The sequence below is a fragment of the Brachyistius frenatus genome, unplaced genomic scaffold (assembly GCF_029030835.1).
Source record: "Brachyistius frenatus isolate BFR_SWC_R1_liver_20210118 unplaced genomic scaffold, ASM2903083v1 Contig_274, whole genome shotgun sequence".
Lineage (NCBI taxonomy): Eukaryota > Metazoa > Chordata > Actinopteri > Embiotocidae > Brachyistius > Brachyistius frenatus.
In genome coordinates, this window is record NW_027210873.1 from 91,486 (window position 1) to 110,088 (window position 18,603).

At 38.9% G+C, this 18,603-nt stretch overlaps 1 protein-coding gene across 7 annotated transcripts in view; it reads right to left on the reverse strand.

Annotated features, from left to right (window-relative positions):
* sorcs2 (sortilin-related VPS10 domain containing receptor 2) overlaps positions 1 to 18,603 on the reverse strand; it is a 329,545-nt gene that overhangs the window by 76,064 nt on the left and 234,878 nt on the right. The window lies entirely within an intron of this gene.

Consider the following 18,603-nt stretch of genomic DNA (forward strand, 5'->3'; position numbering starts at 1 on the left):
AGATTGTGTTTGTGATTTGAACTTTCTTTATCCTTTCTTCATAACCTTTATACTAATGGAAACATGGCAACTGTTAACCAATAGTTTAGTTTAAATGGTTAATAGCCTTCAATGCTTCTAAATACACTGCCTATGAAAATAATAGCTTTCTTAAGAGACCCCATGATGCACATTTGGAGGTGGTGTTGGGGTTCAAACTCACTGTCGGGCTGCCAAAAAGCTTGGACAGGCCCCGGTGATATAATATTAGTCTGACATAAATCACTGATGCTTAATTTCAACAGTATCATAAGTTCTCAGATGTCAGTTTAGAGGGAACACACACCGAATGTTCCTGTAATGTTATCCTTTTCAGGACAGTCAAATCAAAGGAGAATAAGCAATTAAGAGCAGATTACTACTGCAGTATTTTTTTTATTTTTATGTAACAGCCCTTTAATCTTGATGTTTATTGGTTTATTATATGCAACATGTCTTAGTCATGTTTTTTAATTAATTTAAAAATGTCTCAGATTTCTTATTTTCAAACCCATTCTTGCTCTCTTTTCTCTTTATCCAATTCAATTCATTTCAACTTTATTTATATGGCGCCAAATCACAACACAGGTTATTTCATGGCACTTAACACATTAAAGTCCTTACAGCAAGACTTTACAATATTATACAGAGAAACCCATTATTGGTATAATAAAAGCTTCAACATCACATTTTTACTCACAAAAGCATAAAACCTGCCACACATTGAACTCTCAGCTGTAGCTGAGTCATTTTGTTATTATATGACCGAAATTAAATTAATTTATATTCCTTGAGATACACACGCTAGTGAGGAAGCACACACATCCTCATCAGTATTCTAATCACGACTGCAATTAGGCAGCGCAGGTAGCATGCCTCACATCTTGTACTGTTAAGAGCTTTGTCTGTGTGTGTGTGTGTGTGTGTGTGTGTGTGTGTGTGTGTGTGTGTGTGTGTGTGTGTGTGTGTGTGTGTGTGTGTGTGTGTGTGTGTGTGTGTGTGTTTGTGTGTAACTCTTCCCTGAGCAGCATGGTCAATTAAAAGCTCAGCATTTGTTTGGCATCCAGAGGAAGGCCAACAAAGACGAGCAGTGGAGAGGTGAAGTCAAAAGGAAGGGAGTGAAGAGTGTTTTTTTCTCCGGGTATCACACGAAAGTGAGCAATACACCCGTCAGAATACCAGTGGAGACTGGGTCGGTGTCACGTTTTGAAAAGCTACATGCATGTAGTCTGTTGTCATTCTCAGAGGTACAAAGAGTGATAAATACCACATAGGGCAGTGGATGATGGTGGACTTTCACCTGAAAACCAACGATTGAGTCCGAGCGACGCGAGAGTCAGTGTGAATTTCTTTAAGTAATGCAAGTGTTACATAACGTTACGTATATAAATTACGCAACGTACGTTAAGTAACGTGTGTGACGTATGTGACATTACTTACATATATTCGTGATACCGGGCTGATTTATCTTAGTATGATATTCATTCATCCATTATCTACACCCATCCTGTACAGAGTCACAGGGAGACTGGAGCCCATCCCAGCTGACTTTAGGGGAAAGTGAGGGTAACCCTGAAATGCCCACCAGTTCTTCTTATAATATTCTTTATTTTTATTTATATCAAAAATGCCTGTCTGTTTCTGCTGCTGCCCAGAAAACAGATCCATTAGAAAGCTCATGTTTCAGCACCTTGCTGAAGGACATCTTGACTTTTTCCAGTGGATTTAAGGATTCGGATTCAGTCACAATCGTGCATTTCTACCATCTAAACTGCTGCAGTTCATAACTTTGTAATTATAAGAATTAGGAAATGAAAAGACAATGGTGCCTTCATTAACAAGTCCTACTAATGATAACAAACACGTTTGGCTGCTACCATATAAACCCCTGTGAGACTCTTTATTTAGATTTTTCTTACTGTGGTTTTGCTTCATGTCCTTGTAGGTCAGGAACATCAATCAGGTCAGACATGCCTCTGCCAATATGTCTCTATTTAAAGGACATCACTCAGTTTAACCTAGTTTAGCTCTGACAGCTGGACTTCCTCAGCACACACACACACACACACACACACACACACACACACACACACACACACACACACACAGCCCTCACACAGCCCTCACTGACACATGTACAGATCATGAGAGAATGTACAGAAGGACAAAATTATCATTATTATTCCAGCAATTTCTTTTCAAAATTTGACTACTTTTAGATTATATACTATACATAAAAATTAAAAAAAAATAAAATTGTTTGACTTATAAATGTTCTTCTTTGAGTTCAGCACATTTTTCAAGTCTGGACTGAAACCCCCCCCCAAAAAAAAACAAAAATCAACAACTAAGTTTTGTTTCACAGCCCTCTGAAAACAGCCTTATTCCGTATCCTTATGAGCAACGAAGACATTAAGGAAGAATTTTGAGCACATTTAGTATTAGTGCCAGACCTACTACATTTCCACTTAATTCACGATATTCAAAATAATAAAAAAAAATCTTCTGCCTCTCATTTCTTCAAAGATATGGGCTATTCAGTTGCATGATGGTGAATATAGGAGCACACTGAGGACTAAGAGTCATGATTATTTAGTCTCGAGTGTTTTCACCATCCCTCTTGTAATCTGTACTCAAACCCCATGGCTTTGTGGAAGTGTACCACTGACCCATTTTAAAAACCTCTGAAGAATAATCAATAGGTTTTATTTATTGGTTTAGAGAGCTCAGTTGAAAGGAGATACAACCAAAAAGATAAGCATGTCATGTAAAAACACTCTTTCTCAACCTTTTTGAAATTTGACCATTTAAAGTCAAGCAATGGATATTTCTGCCCCCCACCACATTTATCTGATTTTCGCATTTTACTATTTTTAGAGGACCACAAGGGAAAACTGTCCAACATTTCAAAAGAAAATTAAAATGTTACATAGAGTCAGTCATTCAGACATAATAAATGGCTTCAAGATTATTTGTTATGGTACTCTTCTTCTCTCCTAAAATTAATTCAAAATTAATTACAGAATCAAGGAAAGTGCTGAGCTGGATTATTATTGATCCCAGCCATTCAAATCATTTAGAAGAAAATATAACAATTGGAGCAGACAGGTTTGTGAAAGGATTCAAGTTTCATTGATTCCCTCACTGCTGCACTCACAGGCTCCTGATGCAGTACCGTAATTTACCAACAAGTGGCACTCTTGTCAAACTGTAAGCTTGACTTTGAGTCTTCGCAAACTAAGCTCGACTCTCCAACTCACAGATAAGACTGTGAACTTTTTGGGGAGGCTTCAAAATAGAGGATTGGAGAGGGCAGGCAGACAATACAATTCCTCTCCTGCAGCACAAGGTATGATCTGCCACTATCAAAGGACTTTGATGCATTCTTCCTTCGTAACGATTTCCTCTGAGTAATAAGTCAAGCTTTGGGAAAGCACAGTGCTGCTATTGTGCGTGGCACATAAAAGCAGCCTCTAAACTTCCTGTGTCTGCTCTGGAGACTGCCGGGGTGTGACACATTAAGGGGACTTACAGAAACAAAACTCAGCTCTTTTTAATCTGCAAAAAGGCTTAAACACCACTGTTGCTGCAGCGCACGCACGATCCGTGTGATGTTTGGTAATCTTTCGATCACAGTCAATCTGACAGAGGAAACTGATCGCAGAAGTCCAGCTGTGTTGACACACATCAGAGAGTATCAGCTCTATAATCTATTATAAAACAGCACAATCGACTAAGCAGCTTAAAATAGTTTATGGAGGAGTGCTGCTATGCAGTGGCGACATGAACGACATGAAGGGAGAATAAGAATGTACATTATCTCTATCGCATGTCACGTTTTTGTAGCAGTTTGAATGGGTTTTAATGCTGCAGGCGAGCGGGGATGTTGAAAGCTTTTCGGGTCATGAGAATGGAGAAAGCTTGTACATGGTACACACATGACCAAACGTAGCAGCGTCTCAAACACACATGGAGAGCATAAAATATGTACACGTGCACACAGAGATGATATAGGTGCATAAGTGGTGACTATTGAACTGATGATGCCTCAGCATTATACAGGACTATATAGGTTACTCTGCTGTATTATAACATGGAACTTGGGCAAAAGTGAGAATAACTTTACTCCTCCAGTGTGTAATAACTTAAATGGTGCGATTTAGGAATGTGCAGACACTGCTAAAATTTGGATCAGTCAGGCAGTCCGACAGATTAGTAACAAAGCTTTAGGTTAAGTGTTTTAAAAAAAAAAAAGAAAACATGAATGAACACAAACGGTGAAATTATTTCCCAAACTGTCTGTTTATGAGCTAACTTTCTGCCTCACTGTTAAACTCCTGAACTTCCCAAACTCCTTTGCTCCAAACACAATTTTTGCACTGGTGCTGCTGTTGTGGAAACGCCGAAGGGTGCGTTCGCTTGCTGGCATACAGGTTTTAAATAATAGAAGATCACTAGAGAAGTCAGCTGGAGAAGTCATAAATCCACCATTACCCACGTAGCTATTCAATCTGTGTATATTCCTATTACCGTTAGCAAAGGAGTTGCTGAAGGATTGTTTTTGTTGTTGTTTTATAGAGACACACGTAATATTGGACCAATGATTTCTCTGGGAGTAACAGTAATTTATAATATTGACCATGACCACCAATTACCACACAAATAGCCTCGAAATACATCATTTATTTTAAAAATGTTTTTCGAGATAGATACTTATAGCCATTAGCAAATATTCCAATAGCCTAGTATAAGCCCACGTACTGTATATTGGGAAACTTGTTTACACAGCACACTCTCAGGTCAAAATGTGTAATTTTGGTCCAGAGCACAATAGTATCACAATAACGGCTCTGAAAGCGTGAGATGCCTTTGTCTGAGACTGGGCTGTCAAAGAAAGAGGTCACGTGACGGAGGTAAAAGCGACAGATCGGTTGGGGCTGGCTGGACCGATCAAACACAATAATTTTAAACAGGAGACTGGTGTTGAACTTTGTGAGAAAGCAAAATTTCAAGTGCTTATTTGAAGTAGCGTAAACTTCGGTAATATATTACATGACATACGTAATGTAGGTTGTGAGTAACATTACTTAGGTAAGTAATGTACCTGTTTTAACCCAAACCACGACCTGTTCTTAAACATAACCATGTGGTTTTGGTGCATAAAGATAAGGCATCTTGTAAGATGGCAGCAGACTTTGTTGTGGTTGTGATGTGGACACAAGCCAATAAAAAAATAAAAAAAAAACAGACCAAAAAAATAAATAAAAACATTTTCACGTCACAATTTGTTAGCTATTTATGTGAAACCAATATGCGGACCAATATAGTGCAGCTATTACACATTTTACACTGTTTACAAACTGTATGACTTCTACTTTCCTAGAACCATTGGACATCATTGTAGTGTGTTGCCATACATCTTCAATTAGTTTGGTAAGCATTATGTTTTCAAAACTGATGGAGAAGATGGATGAAGCTACAAAAATAAGGCCCAAGTTGTAATAAATGAGAATTATCCTTTCTCATAGACATCTGGGTGTACACACATAAACAGACACATGTGTACCAGTAGCTGCTTATAGCCAGCAGCTCCAGGCACAATTGCTTTCCACTCAATTACATATGTAAATTGCTTGGGTTCAGGTTTCCAGTGGGAGAGAGGGTCCCTTGCCACGACAGCTCATTGAGCCGTGATCTGTTGGGAATTAAGACCTGGGAGAGCAGAGCAGCATGGGAATCCAGAGGGAACCACCAGATAGTATAAGGAGTTTAACGGGTTGTGTAGTAAGCTCATTCTAGGGCCGGTCATCAAACCTCCACCGTTTTTGGTACGAACTTAGGTGTCCGTAGGACAGACTATTTAATTTAAAGAACAAAACAATGACTTTAAATGTCTAGTACATTTTAAATGTTTGGTTATTGTTTGATCAGACTGTTGAGGATTTGAGTCACAAATTATTAAATGGTAAATGGTCTGCACACCTTTAAAGCACCTTTTTGCCAAGTCAGTCGACAAAAGTGCTTCACAATTTTTGCCACCCACTCACACACACATTCACACACCAGCGGTGGCAGAGCTGCCATGGAAGGCGCTCCCTCTGCCATCAGGAGCAACTTAGAGTTCAGTGTCTTCCCCAAAGACAGTTCGGCATGTGCAATGGTGGAACCGGGGGATTTGGTGCCATGCATGTAAAAGCTTGAAACTTCAACATGTACTTTAGAAATAATGTAGGATGGTTTGATCAGACAAAAATACTTTTTAATTAAGAAGGATAAGGGTCCTCCTCAGTTAGCTTCACAAATTCATCTGAAAAAGATTCTCATCAGATCATAACTTTGTTTATTTATTAGTAAAACATAGTTGTCAGGAAAGAGTGCAAGGTACACTTCATCTCACATTGCCTTGCTGCAATGGCTTGCATTTGGGCTAAACTGGGACTTCATTTGAATGAATAAATAAGTCAGATAATGATTGAATACCTTGGTTGAAGTTATCTCTGTAGGGGGGTTGGACAAACAAACTGGGAGGCCTCCATTGAAGTCAGGCCTAATTTGACAGATTTGAGGCTGAGAGTTTTCTCTATTTGGAACATTAACATGTTTAACTTCTTTATGAAACAAGTGGCGATGCTTTCTTAAAACACAATTTTTTTAAATTCTGTTTTAAATCTCTATTGCTCTACAACAACCGACTGGCCCTTGATTTGAGTTCTGAAGGTCAAGATACAAATTTCAAACTCTTCTGGTTGGGCTGAATATCAATCATATTTTATTGACAGAGCTGGAGGCATAGTGGGCTTTTCTGATACTATCAAGTCTTATATTTTCTTGTAAAACTTTATTACTTAACATCTCTGACAGTTTTAATAATTCTAATCTTTTCCGTTGCAGTCTCACTTCAGGTTTGTTGAAGTGACAAACACTTTAATCAAGTGAGACTGAATGTCACTGAATTAAGTCAAGACCTAAAACAAGGTGATACACGATGTTGGATGTATCTTGCATTTGTTGTCCTTGCGCAGTAAAATCAATTTAAGATTTGAAGACGTAACAAACGCCCAAACAATTGTTCAGAGCCCTGTGCTTCACTGCACCGCTGTCTTCGTCACCTCTCTGAAGGTGAGGTGAGAAATGATGTCCATTTGGTTGGTACAGAGAATCAGGGATGCGAACATGAGCAACATGTCCTGCGAGGTGTTGGATACAGGTAGATGAGAGGTCTGAGAGAGTTCTCGGCCACCTTGCACAGCGCAAATGCATTAGCTGGAGGTGTTCTCATGCATTATACATATTAGTTTCCTCCCTGGCTGCTGCATTTATATTACGGAGGAGGTGACTGGCAAACACGTCCGGCTCCAGCAAAATCCCACATCCTGGTTCAAGTTCAGAGGAAAACACACACACACACACACACACACACACACACACACACACACACACACACACACACACACACACACACACACACACACACACACACACACACACACACACACACACACACACACACACACACGGGATGAACTTCTGCACACGACTCTAAGCAAAAAGCTCATTAAAAATGTTGCATTCACAAACGTACTTAGACAAATTCAAGTTTTCAGTTTTAGAATTGTACATTTTTCCTTTTTTTATTATTTTTTAATTTTTAATTTACAGACGTCTTGCTCGTTAACTTAAATCACCTCCATAACCATAACTTTATTAGCTTTTGTATGGGTGTTATATAATGCTAATAAAGCACATTTGACCAATTTTCAATTGAACTCAGGGGGAAGAAATTGGCAGATTCAGAGCGTGTGTGTGGTAACTCTCGGACTGACACAGCGAAGAATGGTGGGGTTTCTATGTGTGTGTGGTATGTAACTGTCTGTCCCAGATTCAGCCCTGTTATCTACTCGCTACTCCCTCCATCTGAAGGCCCCCAAAGCGCAGAGATTGTGACTGACAAGGACTCGGATACTCTCTTCTCTCTCTTTGTGTCTTTTTTTTCTCCTCCAGCCACTGTTCTAAAGCAGCTCCTGCACCAATTTTGAATGCATTTTTTTAACATGTACAAAAAAGCAGATGCATACGGTGTGTGATTGTGTGTGGTGTGCATTTTGTGTGACTGGTTAACTTGGCTCTATGAAACACACTGGTTTCCCAAACCACAGACAAATAAAGACATAACATTGTATGCCTGACAAAACACAACGAGCAAAGAAACAAGGATTTCTTTTGGCAGATCAATTGCCCTCAAAATCATTTTCTCAGGATGCAGAAGCTGCAGTTGTCCTCGCATAATTCTGAGGGGAATGCAACCAGAATAAATTATCTAAAAAAATTAAATATGCTCTTTCAGCTCCCTTATACATTTAAATTGACCAGCTACTATATATTAATCTATAAGTTAGCGAGAAACTTCCAGTTTGGAGTTGGTATCTGTAGCTTCACCAAGCAAATCTAATCTCATGGCTCATTTACTAGTTTTGATCATGGGATTGTAAGGAGACATTTGCAAAATATTGTTTCAAATGGGGCAAGCTTGACTTTCTTCTTCCAAAGTATGTACGTAATAGGAAGAGGCAGTATACCAGCTCTAAATTGACCACAAACACATCTTTATTAATAGATTTTAAAGTACATAATTTTCAGTAAGCTTATATGTTGTTGTATCGCATATAGCCTCTCTGCTATCCATTGCCTGCATGGCGACATGAAGTTTCTACCTATAACTTCACCCTGTGTCTCCTGTCTGTATCATAAAGTTGGAGTATCTGTGAACAATTATGAAGTCCTGGATGGCCTGGTTATGGACAGTTTCACGCCTTCACCCGAGGTTTACAACATGTGGAATGCCATTACAAAGGTTAAGTCATTCACTCATTATTTATGGATCAGATATGAGAAAAAAAAGAAAAAAAAACTGTGTTGCCTGGTCTTTATCCCCTTCCAGCACACATTTGTTTTGACTTTTCAGTATGACGACTAATGCAGACCATCTGAACCTTCAGTAGTGTCTAACCTGAGAGTTGTAGGGTGTCGATACCAAGCGTGAGATTCAGTTGCCGTTTTTTTTTCTCGTGTACTATATCATAGCTGATGATAACTGATGTCACACCTTGGACATAAAAATGACTATCATGATATATATATATATATATATATATTTACATTCTCTTTCAATTTCTGAAAACATCCAAACAACTATCGGTCAAAAAGCCAGACATGTCCATAAACATGTTATCTTCCACTTTTAGGCCCGAGCAAATACAAGACCACCAGTAATGATTTATACCATTATTCTTTTACATTCCAGTGTCTGGTATCTGACTCTTCTTTCCCAATGGCAGCATGGAAGTCATGAAAGACGGCAAGCTGTGATTGGTCAGTGACAAGTAGGCGGTCTGTCATGTCTTGACTAAATCAATGAAATACTTTATGATCTGTATTTGCCTTGTCTGACACATTGAGCATAAAATTAGTCCAACATTTTGTGTAGTCTAACCCAAGATTGCCTTCTAGAAAAGGACAGTAGAGAATATGAATAAAAATTCTTAATCACTTAGCATTTACAGCTGCTTACTTAATGTGTTATTGCAATAATTACTTTATCATTGCCATTTTAACACTAGTTGACTCACTATTACACTTAATATTACCTGCAGAGTTAATCCCTTAGATAGTTGTGCTTATAGTGGCATATAACTGATTAGAAAATAATTTATTAAACATAAATGAAGACATTACATACAACTTTTAAACCCTCTGTAAATTTCACCTCATTTGAAAGAGGTATTAGTATAAAAACAACTCCAATGTAGCCTATCACTTCCTCCATCACTGTCAGTGCTCCTTGATCTATTCTTCCACATCTTTACATTTTCCCTGACTGCCTTCTGTTTTACTCAGCCGTCTCCGGCCTTTCTCCATCACTGTCTCTGTCTTTGATGAACCTCTTTATCTTCATCGCTCTCGTGATATTGCCTCCTCCTCCCTCTGAGCCTCTCTCTAGCTGTCGATGATAGACAGCGGGTCTACGCTCTCCATTAGAGGATGGAGACAATGATCAGACCTCGGGAAAGCTCTCTCTCTCCTTTTTTAATTACATTCCTCTGTCAAGTAAAAAGAGGAGAAGAGAATGAGAGGGAGGAAAGGAAGAGAGAAACCTCTGAGCAATTATTCTAGACTTAATTACATAAAGTAAAAAAAAAAAAATAAAAAAAACTCCCGGCCTGAAGCTGTGTGTTTGACACAGAAGTAGAGTCTACACCTGAAGGACTATTCTCTATTACTGATGGCTGCCATTCAGGTGTCAACCGCCTACACACACACACACCACTGGGAGCATTCATCTCCACGACAACTCTATTCCAGCACAGGGAAACAGTATTATAATGCCAGAGTTATAAACAAGTGATATGAATTGAAATTGAGAATCTGCTCTATATTTATTCACAGATGAAATATGTGACTGTCAATGTATGTCAATATCTAATTTCAGATGTAAATGAGCTATTTCATTAATTCAGAGTCAAAAGGTCTCATAATTAACTGAAATGGATGGAATAATCTAATTCAGAATTCACTTTTAGTACCAAATGGCTACTATTAATCACTGAATCTCTATGAAGTTATGAGAGAATTCTGGATTCTGTTTGGTCTCGCCTAAACTAGTTTTGCTTTGCACAAAAGGAAGCAGAGGGTGTTTAACTCTGTTCAACTCTGAACTCCATCTCTAAGTTTCAGCTATGAACTCAGACAGCCTGTCCAGCAAATGTATTTTGGCTCGACATGGGTCATGATTTTCAAATAGTTATTCAATTATAAAATATTGAATAGTTTATGTGACTAACATCGTGTCTTAAAAATATATATTTCCTCGTCTGAAAAGTGAGACCAATGGAATATGAAGAGCAATACGACTGAGTGCTGCTCCTAAAAGCCTCTGGCTCCATAGACTCCCAGTCAAATTCTCTTATAAAATATAAAGTCCAAAATCTTTTCACACAAGTCATTATGGTGTCAACAGCCAAATCCACTCCTACTTATTATTTTTCTGGTGGACCATCTGGAAATAATCCGTTATTTATTAGATATTAGGCAACACAATGCAGTACGTTTGGGGGCATGTCTGTTTGATTGACAGGCCTGTGGTGCAGCCAGGTTTCCGCTGTAAGTGGTCTTCTGGTTTTCTCTGGTGTTCCCAGTCAGACGTAGTCAGATTCATCGCTTGCTTCTCTTGTTTGCCGCTTGGTTACTACCAAGTGCCTTCAAAACATGTGTGGTGCTAAGAGACTAGATGCTATAGGAGAAACATTCAAAGACTACCACAGCTCTAAAAAATGTCTTTGTGAAGCTCCCTCATAAATTAAACAAAAAGGAGGTGCAATAAAAACTTCACATCATAAGTCTACCAAACCTCTGCACTGTCTCATTAGAGCGAAGCAACCAGCAGACAGTTCATCCACACATCAACAATCAATGGCTCGCTTTGTCACCAGGTAAAATAAGTTTGATGTTAAGCCTTGCTCACATCAAAGATTTGTGACAGGACAAAACTGTAGCAATGAGAAAATGATGGTGTTGCCTGAAACTCGTCAAATTGCAAGTGGTAGTTTTAGAAAGTAAGGCACGGTAGTTTGAGTTTTTCTGATTAAGAGAAACCAATTACTCTAAAAGTTGGAAATGCTTGTCTGCAGATACATGAACAACATCTAAATTCCTGATGGTTGCCGGAGTGAGAAACACACAAGTAATAAAACAAAGTAGTGAACCAGTTATGTGGACTGGAAAAGGAAATCAAGGGCCCCTTTTTAAAACCAGGCTTGGGAGAGGAGCTCGCAGCACCTGTTGGCCAACCTTGAATCCAACATACACTGAGTGCAGGTACAGGGCTGTAAACCCTAGCTAGGACTACCTTTCAGCATGTGGAGTAAATCATTTCCATATTATTGATATAAATCTGTAAAAATACCAAACAAAATAGTAATCAAATCAGATATGTACTGCACTAAATTGTGCTGACATACCAAAAGTGAACTGAAACCAGTTGATCACACACTGTACGCTATACATAATACATTCGTGATTTGAAATATTGCTTCTGACTTTAATAGAGCAACAGTCTCGACAGAGTATCTATTAGACTTTTGGAAGGCTTTACTAATGTATTGTTTACTGCCTTTAAAGCATCAAGTCATTCAACAATTCTGAAATCGTTGATTGTTTCCACACAGAAAATCGGGGCTCTTTGGCACTGCCGTAAATACAACATTTTGAATTCAAACCAAATGTTTGAATTCAAATGCAAAGAAGATGAGTTGTTTTAATATTTACTGGCTATGGAGTCATCATCAAATTACCTTATTTACTCTTTAATAACGTTTTGGTCCAAGTACAGAACCCTGTGGAACTCCATGACAAAGTTTTGTTTGCATGGAGTCATCGATGGCATGAACATATGAAAATCTATCTGATAAATATGATTCAAACCTTTTTCCTTTTCTTTCAATCTAAATGACCTATTTCAGTCTCTGTATTAAAAGTATGTGATCCATGGTGACAAATGCAGCACTTACATCGAACACATTCTCATCCACGATGATTTGCTCAATTTCTATCTATCCAGTGTCGTGTGTTTTTTTCTCGTGTGGAAGATTGTTTTGTACTCACCACTTAAGTTGTTGATCAAATCATTTTTGATTGCTTCGTAAGTAGGAGTATTGATTAGTGTAACATCATTGTACAAAGTGTATAAACTAAGAAAAGCTGGACTGTGTGTCAATCATGAGTCAGCATTAGACAGTAGAAATTGTAACTGCATGTTGCTCACTGAATCCGTGGTCCGGATTCTGTGGGATGTTAGATACAACCCATTGTTTCAGCACACAGGCAGCAGCGGTAGGAGACTAAATGATTGGAAAATAATTAGTGTGTAGTCCACTGTACATTGTGCCATAGAGCAGCAGCTGATGAGGAAGCAAGCATTGTCAAATATAGTGAAGAAGACTCATGGTAGACACATGACAGCAGATGTGGATTCAAATTCCAGAACTGATACAGTTTAAAAGGGAGTTATTGGCACTTGTACTTCAGTTGCTCTCTGAGAAAACTCGGTTTATTGAAACCCTTGATTTATAATAAATCTACATTGCATCAGACTCCAAAGACGGTTTGATTGTGACGACTTTGAGTGGTGTGAAGGGACAAAACCATCCAGTGTCCGGTGAAGAGTTTTCACCACACTAGCTTGTATCAATTTCAAGATGACATCTATAAAAACCTTTTAAAATGAAGATACATTTAAAACTGCTTCATCCTGGTTGAGCCGCACTGGAGCATATCCCAGCATGCGTTGGGTAGTGGCATGTAAACTCTGACCAGGTTGTGTGTCTATCCCTACGCATATTACATTAATACATAAACAGACACCCTCATTCCCGCTCAGCCTCAGTCAGGCGTTGGATTCGACCTGAGGTGACTCTCCAAAACCACTGAGCCACCCTGGGTTCATTCATCCATCCATTATCTATACCCACTTTATCCTGAACAGGGTCATGGAGGGGCTGGAGCCTATCGCAGCTCACATTGGGCGAAGGCAGGGTACACCCTGGACAGACCCCCAGTCCATCACAGGGCCACATTGAGACAGATGGAAACTAAGAACATTCATGCTCTCATTCACACCTAAGGGCAATTTCTAGAACCACCAATTAACCTGAGATGCATGTCTTTGGATGGTGAAAGGAAGCTGGAGTACCCGAAGAGAACCCACGCAGGCACAGGGAGAACATGCAAACTCCAGACAGAAAGGCCCAGGCCCGGAATCGAACCCAGAACCTTTTTACTGTGAGGCGACAATGCTAAGCACTGCAACGCCATGCCGCCTACCGGGTTCGTTCACTCCTGTTTAATTTCAAAGACACCAAAAACAACTCCGCAAACTCATAAGCAAAACTAATACAGCAACAATAAATAATTCCACTCCCAGTTTTTCATTACTGCAATCATTTGGGAACACTGCAAGAGATGAGATAAGATTGAAGGCGGCCTTCTCATTTCCAATTTACGCGTGTTTCATCTTTAAAAAGTTGGTCTTGCTTATCTTTGTAGGATGTGTTCATTTCAGTAATGGCTGATTCAAGCCAACAGACAAATCAAAGCAAATCAAAACTTTATAATAACATATATGGTGATAAAACTGAAAACAGTAACTTAACACTGATAAAACTAAGAAAATGCCAACTACGTTAAAAATGTGATCAACATTGGCATTGTTTTTAATTTCTGTGACTGAAATGACATTTTTAGAAGGTCGCAGAGAGTCACTGAAGAGTTGCAGTTGATAAGTTTTAGAACAGGTTCAACAACATCAGTGTCACTGACTCATTGTTTTAAGGTTGTTACTTTTTACTCTCTACAGTTTTGTTTAGGCAGAAGTGAAGCTATAACCTTTTGGAAAAAAATTATGTTTTAGAGTTTTTAAAATCTCACTCTTACAATAAGGACAAGAAGGCTAATTGTATTTCAAAATACTCCAAAGGGTCAAGCCCAAGGTTGCTCGGGTTGACTGTAAATTAGCTTAGCTGTTGATTCAAATTCCAAAGTTTTTTTTCAGGTAGAAACGTCCAAAAATAGCATTAAAAGGCTTCATCAACGTGATACTTCTGTTTATGAGCCACACAGCATTCAACACAAACATGGGAGCGGGCCAGTAAAGTCTCTGGTGAGAAAATGAAAGAGAAAGTGAGGGAGCAACTGATCAGACTTTGACAGTGACATGAAATGTGACCAATTTGCCGGCAGCTGCACCGCTGAGGTTAATCAGCTGACCATCCCAACCTGCCACTGCCACAGACGCTTAGGAGTGCATCCAGACAGCGGACGAGAGACACTCACAGAGAGAGAGCTGCTTTGACCTTCCACACGAGGTAAACAACACACAACACTGGACAGATAGAAATTGAGCAAATCATCGTGGATGAGAATGTGTTCGATGTTAGTTTTGACACCATGGATTTTGTAGCAACAGCAGCGGCAGATGAGATCCTGAATAACTGAGAGGAGATCAGCACAACTGTGGGAAGTGACTGGCAGACAATAAGCACAAGAGAAATGTATAATAAACAAGAGACTTGATCACAAGACAACATAAAACTTGCAAACAAAATGTAGAACATTAACATGAACGTAACCCTAGCATTGTTGCTCACTGCATATTTATGCACAGCAAATTAGATTATATATTAAACTGGATTTAGGTCTCATACACAGTATTAATGTTGTTTAATTGTGGGTAGACACAAATATAGCATATTACTGATCTTTAACTATTCTATAATGTCATTATTAGTGAAAAAAACAAAACCTTAAATCACAAAAATTGGAATCAAAATTAAGTCATGTTTGTTGCTGCCTGACAAATATCAGTTCATTCGTTTTCCTTTTAGCTCCTTTTAGGTCTTCACCATCTCCAGATAAACATATCAGGCTCTTCAGCTGCGAAATGTTTTTCCTATATTTGCGAACAAGTTGATAATTTTGTCTGTCAGCTACTTGTTGCTTGACGGTAGTGTGCAATAATTTTATGTGAGCTTCTTGGCTGAAAACAAATATTAAGAACCAAAACAATAAATTAAAAATGGATAAAACTTTAGTAAAGCTGAGGGGAACTGTAGTCGGATGATCATTCTCTGCAGATCAGTCACCACAAGTGACACTTGTATATCCTCTGGTCTAATTAATATAATTAATGTCGATGAAGTAAAAAAAAAAAAAAAAAAAAGGATATGGTGCCAGAGTAAGAGAAATTGAGACCCAAAGACTGAGAGACAGCAGAGAGACAAAGAGGGAAATGGCAGCTTACAGTAGACGGACCTCCGTGCTGCCCCTGACCGACACAATTAAAAGCATTATACTGCCAAGACCCTCTCATGCAACACACACTCTGCCAGGCCTGCCCTGTCCGCTCCGCCTGGCAGAATTCAATTACCACTTATCACCAGTGACAGGGAGCATCGCTCTGACTGGCATACATATCCCTGCTGTTGGACACACACATTCACCAGCGCACACACAAGTGAAACCCAGCTAGATGAAAGCAGAGCCAGACACGCATACAGTAAATCCCAGCATGCATCAGTGTACAGTGTGGAACCACAGTCAACACAGACTGACTCTGACTTTCACTTATTAATACAACAAAATAGGTATTTTGTGTCTTCCAAGTTGGCCCACATGACCGTTAAATAAACGGACACATATTATTGTTTATTTTTCACCAGACATCTTTACAGTTAAGGTGGGATCATAGTCAGGTTTAAAAAGTTAAACAATCGTGAACTTTGGGAGATAAAAGGTTGCAAACTGTGTTTCCTGGTGTTCTGCAAAACAACACGTAAACATACATCCTCCGTTTTGAATTTTTAACTAAAACTATGATAATAAGCCCAAATATTACACCCATTCAGATGAAGTGGCTGTTGATTATCTTACAAGATATGACAAGACGTATCAGACATGTGACATTGTACAAAGTAAAAGTCTGCTTAGGGAGGAGGTTTGTTGGAACGAAGACAGGATGTTTACCCAGGAGAGTGGTGTCTGAGTCCATGATAAGGGAAAGTCAAGGTAGGTTTCTTTTACGTAACCCAAATCATGATTTTTTTTTCCAACCCTAACCAAGTACAAGTAGTTTTTTGTGCCTAACACTAAACAAATGATGTACATGTCACATTTGACCTAACCCATCTTTTCCTCATCATAATCACGTCGTTTTTGCTGAATAAACACAAGGCTCACGGCACCTTGTGCTTCTATATCTGTGTGCCTAAACTTGACCGAACCTTAACTGCAGAATTTTTGGATCAAACAGCTTCATTTTTCAGCCATTTACATTTTCCTGTTTACTTCTGGAGGGCAGTTACGTACGTCAGATCATTTCAAGCTTAGATCATTAATACTTACAGCATCAGTAATACATAACTATCATATTACTTCCCCAGATCAACAGTGGACACTTTCCTCCTCGGAAAAGAGCCCTGAGTGAAATCATAAAACATGACCATGCAAATATTCCCTTCTGAGGAAGCTGGTTTGTGAATTATTCATATTTGCATGTTATTTCCATTATCATTCATCACTTATTGCTTCATTGCTCTCATATGGGGTGAAACTTCCTTTGAAAGCTAAACAAAACAGTAATCAGCTGAGTGCATTTATATGTCAAATCCATGGCTTTGCTAAACAATAAAGTTGTAGTGGCTGTTGACAAAGTTTTACCATTCAGCAAGTCATTTTCCAAGAACCTCAAAAATATCTCAGCTACTTCAGGTACTAATTGCTCTTTTCTACCACAAGGTCAATCATCCATGCTACAGAGAGCTATCAGGATGAAATGACCACAGCTCTCGATATGTGAAGCACATTGTTGGTCACCTGATGCATTTTCCGAGGGTTGAAACCACACAGCATGCTCCTCACTTCAAATTCAATCAGAGCTGAACCTTGCGAACCTGAAATGGGCTTAAACAAAAACACAAGGGTGGATAATGATCTTAATTGCTGCAGAGAGGTTTGATACAGCATCCGTGGGAACAAAAACCCATTAGCTCAATCATTTCACAACAGTGTTGCAGGGCACTTGCGTGGTGGAGATAATTGATTTGAACAGATATGGAGTATTTAATTGGCTGGCTGACAGTGTTTTGGGAAATTTGACAAGAAGTGGGTTTTTTTAATGAGGAAAAAGATATTTCTCAGCAGTATGAAGAGATTTTGTGTGACGCAAATCTACTTTTTTTTTTTTTTCTTTTCTCCTGCTTTAGGCAGTTGAAATACAAGTAGAACTGAGGACTATGGAGTAGAGGCTGACAAGTCATACACTCAACACATTTTCTTCCTCGGAGTCAGACTTCACAATGGAGTTATTTTATTACCATCTCTCTCACAATGAATGTCTTTATGTTTTCTGTCTTATCCCTTCCTTTCTATTTTGTTTACTCAAATTCTGATTGATTTTACTTCTTCGTGCACTCTGTACAGCCTTTCTTAAACAATAATGTTTTGATTTCTCTATAATTTGATATGGTTGAGACAAGACAACTATCAAAGTAAACATCAGAGCCACATTTATGTGTTCGGTGGCTCAAAGGTGTGAGTGAGGTGTGGGCTCCTGTGGGCCCCCTGATTCCTCTTGCTCTACTACCACACATAGCTCTCATGAAGCTTTAAGCATGACGTTCAATCAATCTGGCTTTGAGATTCAGCAGGCAATTCAACTCTCGTAGTAATTCAGGCTTATCATTAGTTCTAAGTTAATAGGAATTTAAGGCAGACTTGTTTTATGTCTGTTATTTGTTGGTGATGTCCAAAAATGTGCTTTGCTACTAACTCATTGTTCCAATCTATTATTGGAATTTATCTATGTTGAATTATACAATTCCCTGCACACAAATATATTTGTATTAATGTTGTGTTGACTTTCTGCCCACTGACTAAAATACTCTCTAGATCAGGGGTGTCAAACATGCGGCCCGCGGGCCGGATCCGGCCCGCCAGGGGGTCCAGCTCGGCCCGCTGGATGACTTTGCCAAGTGTGAA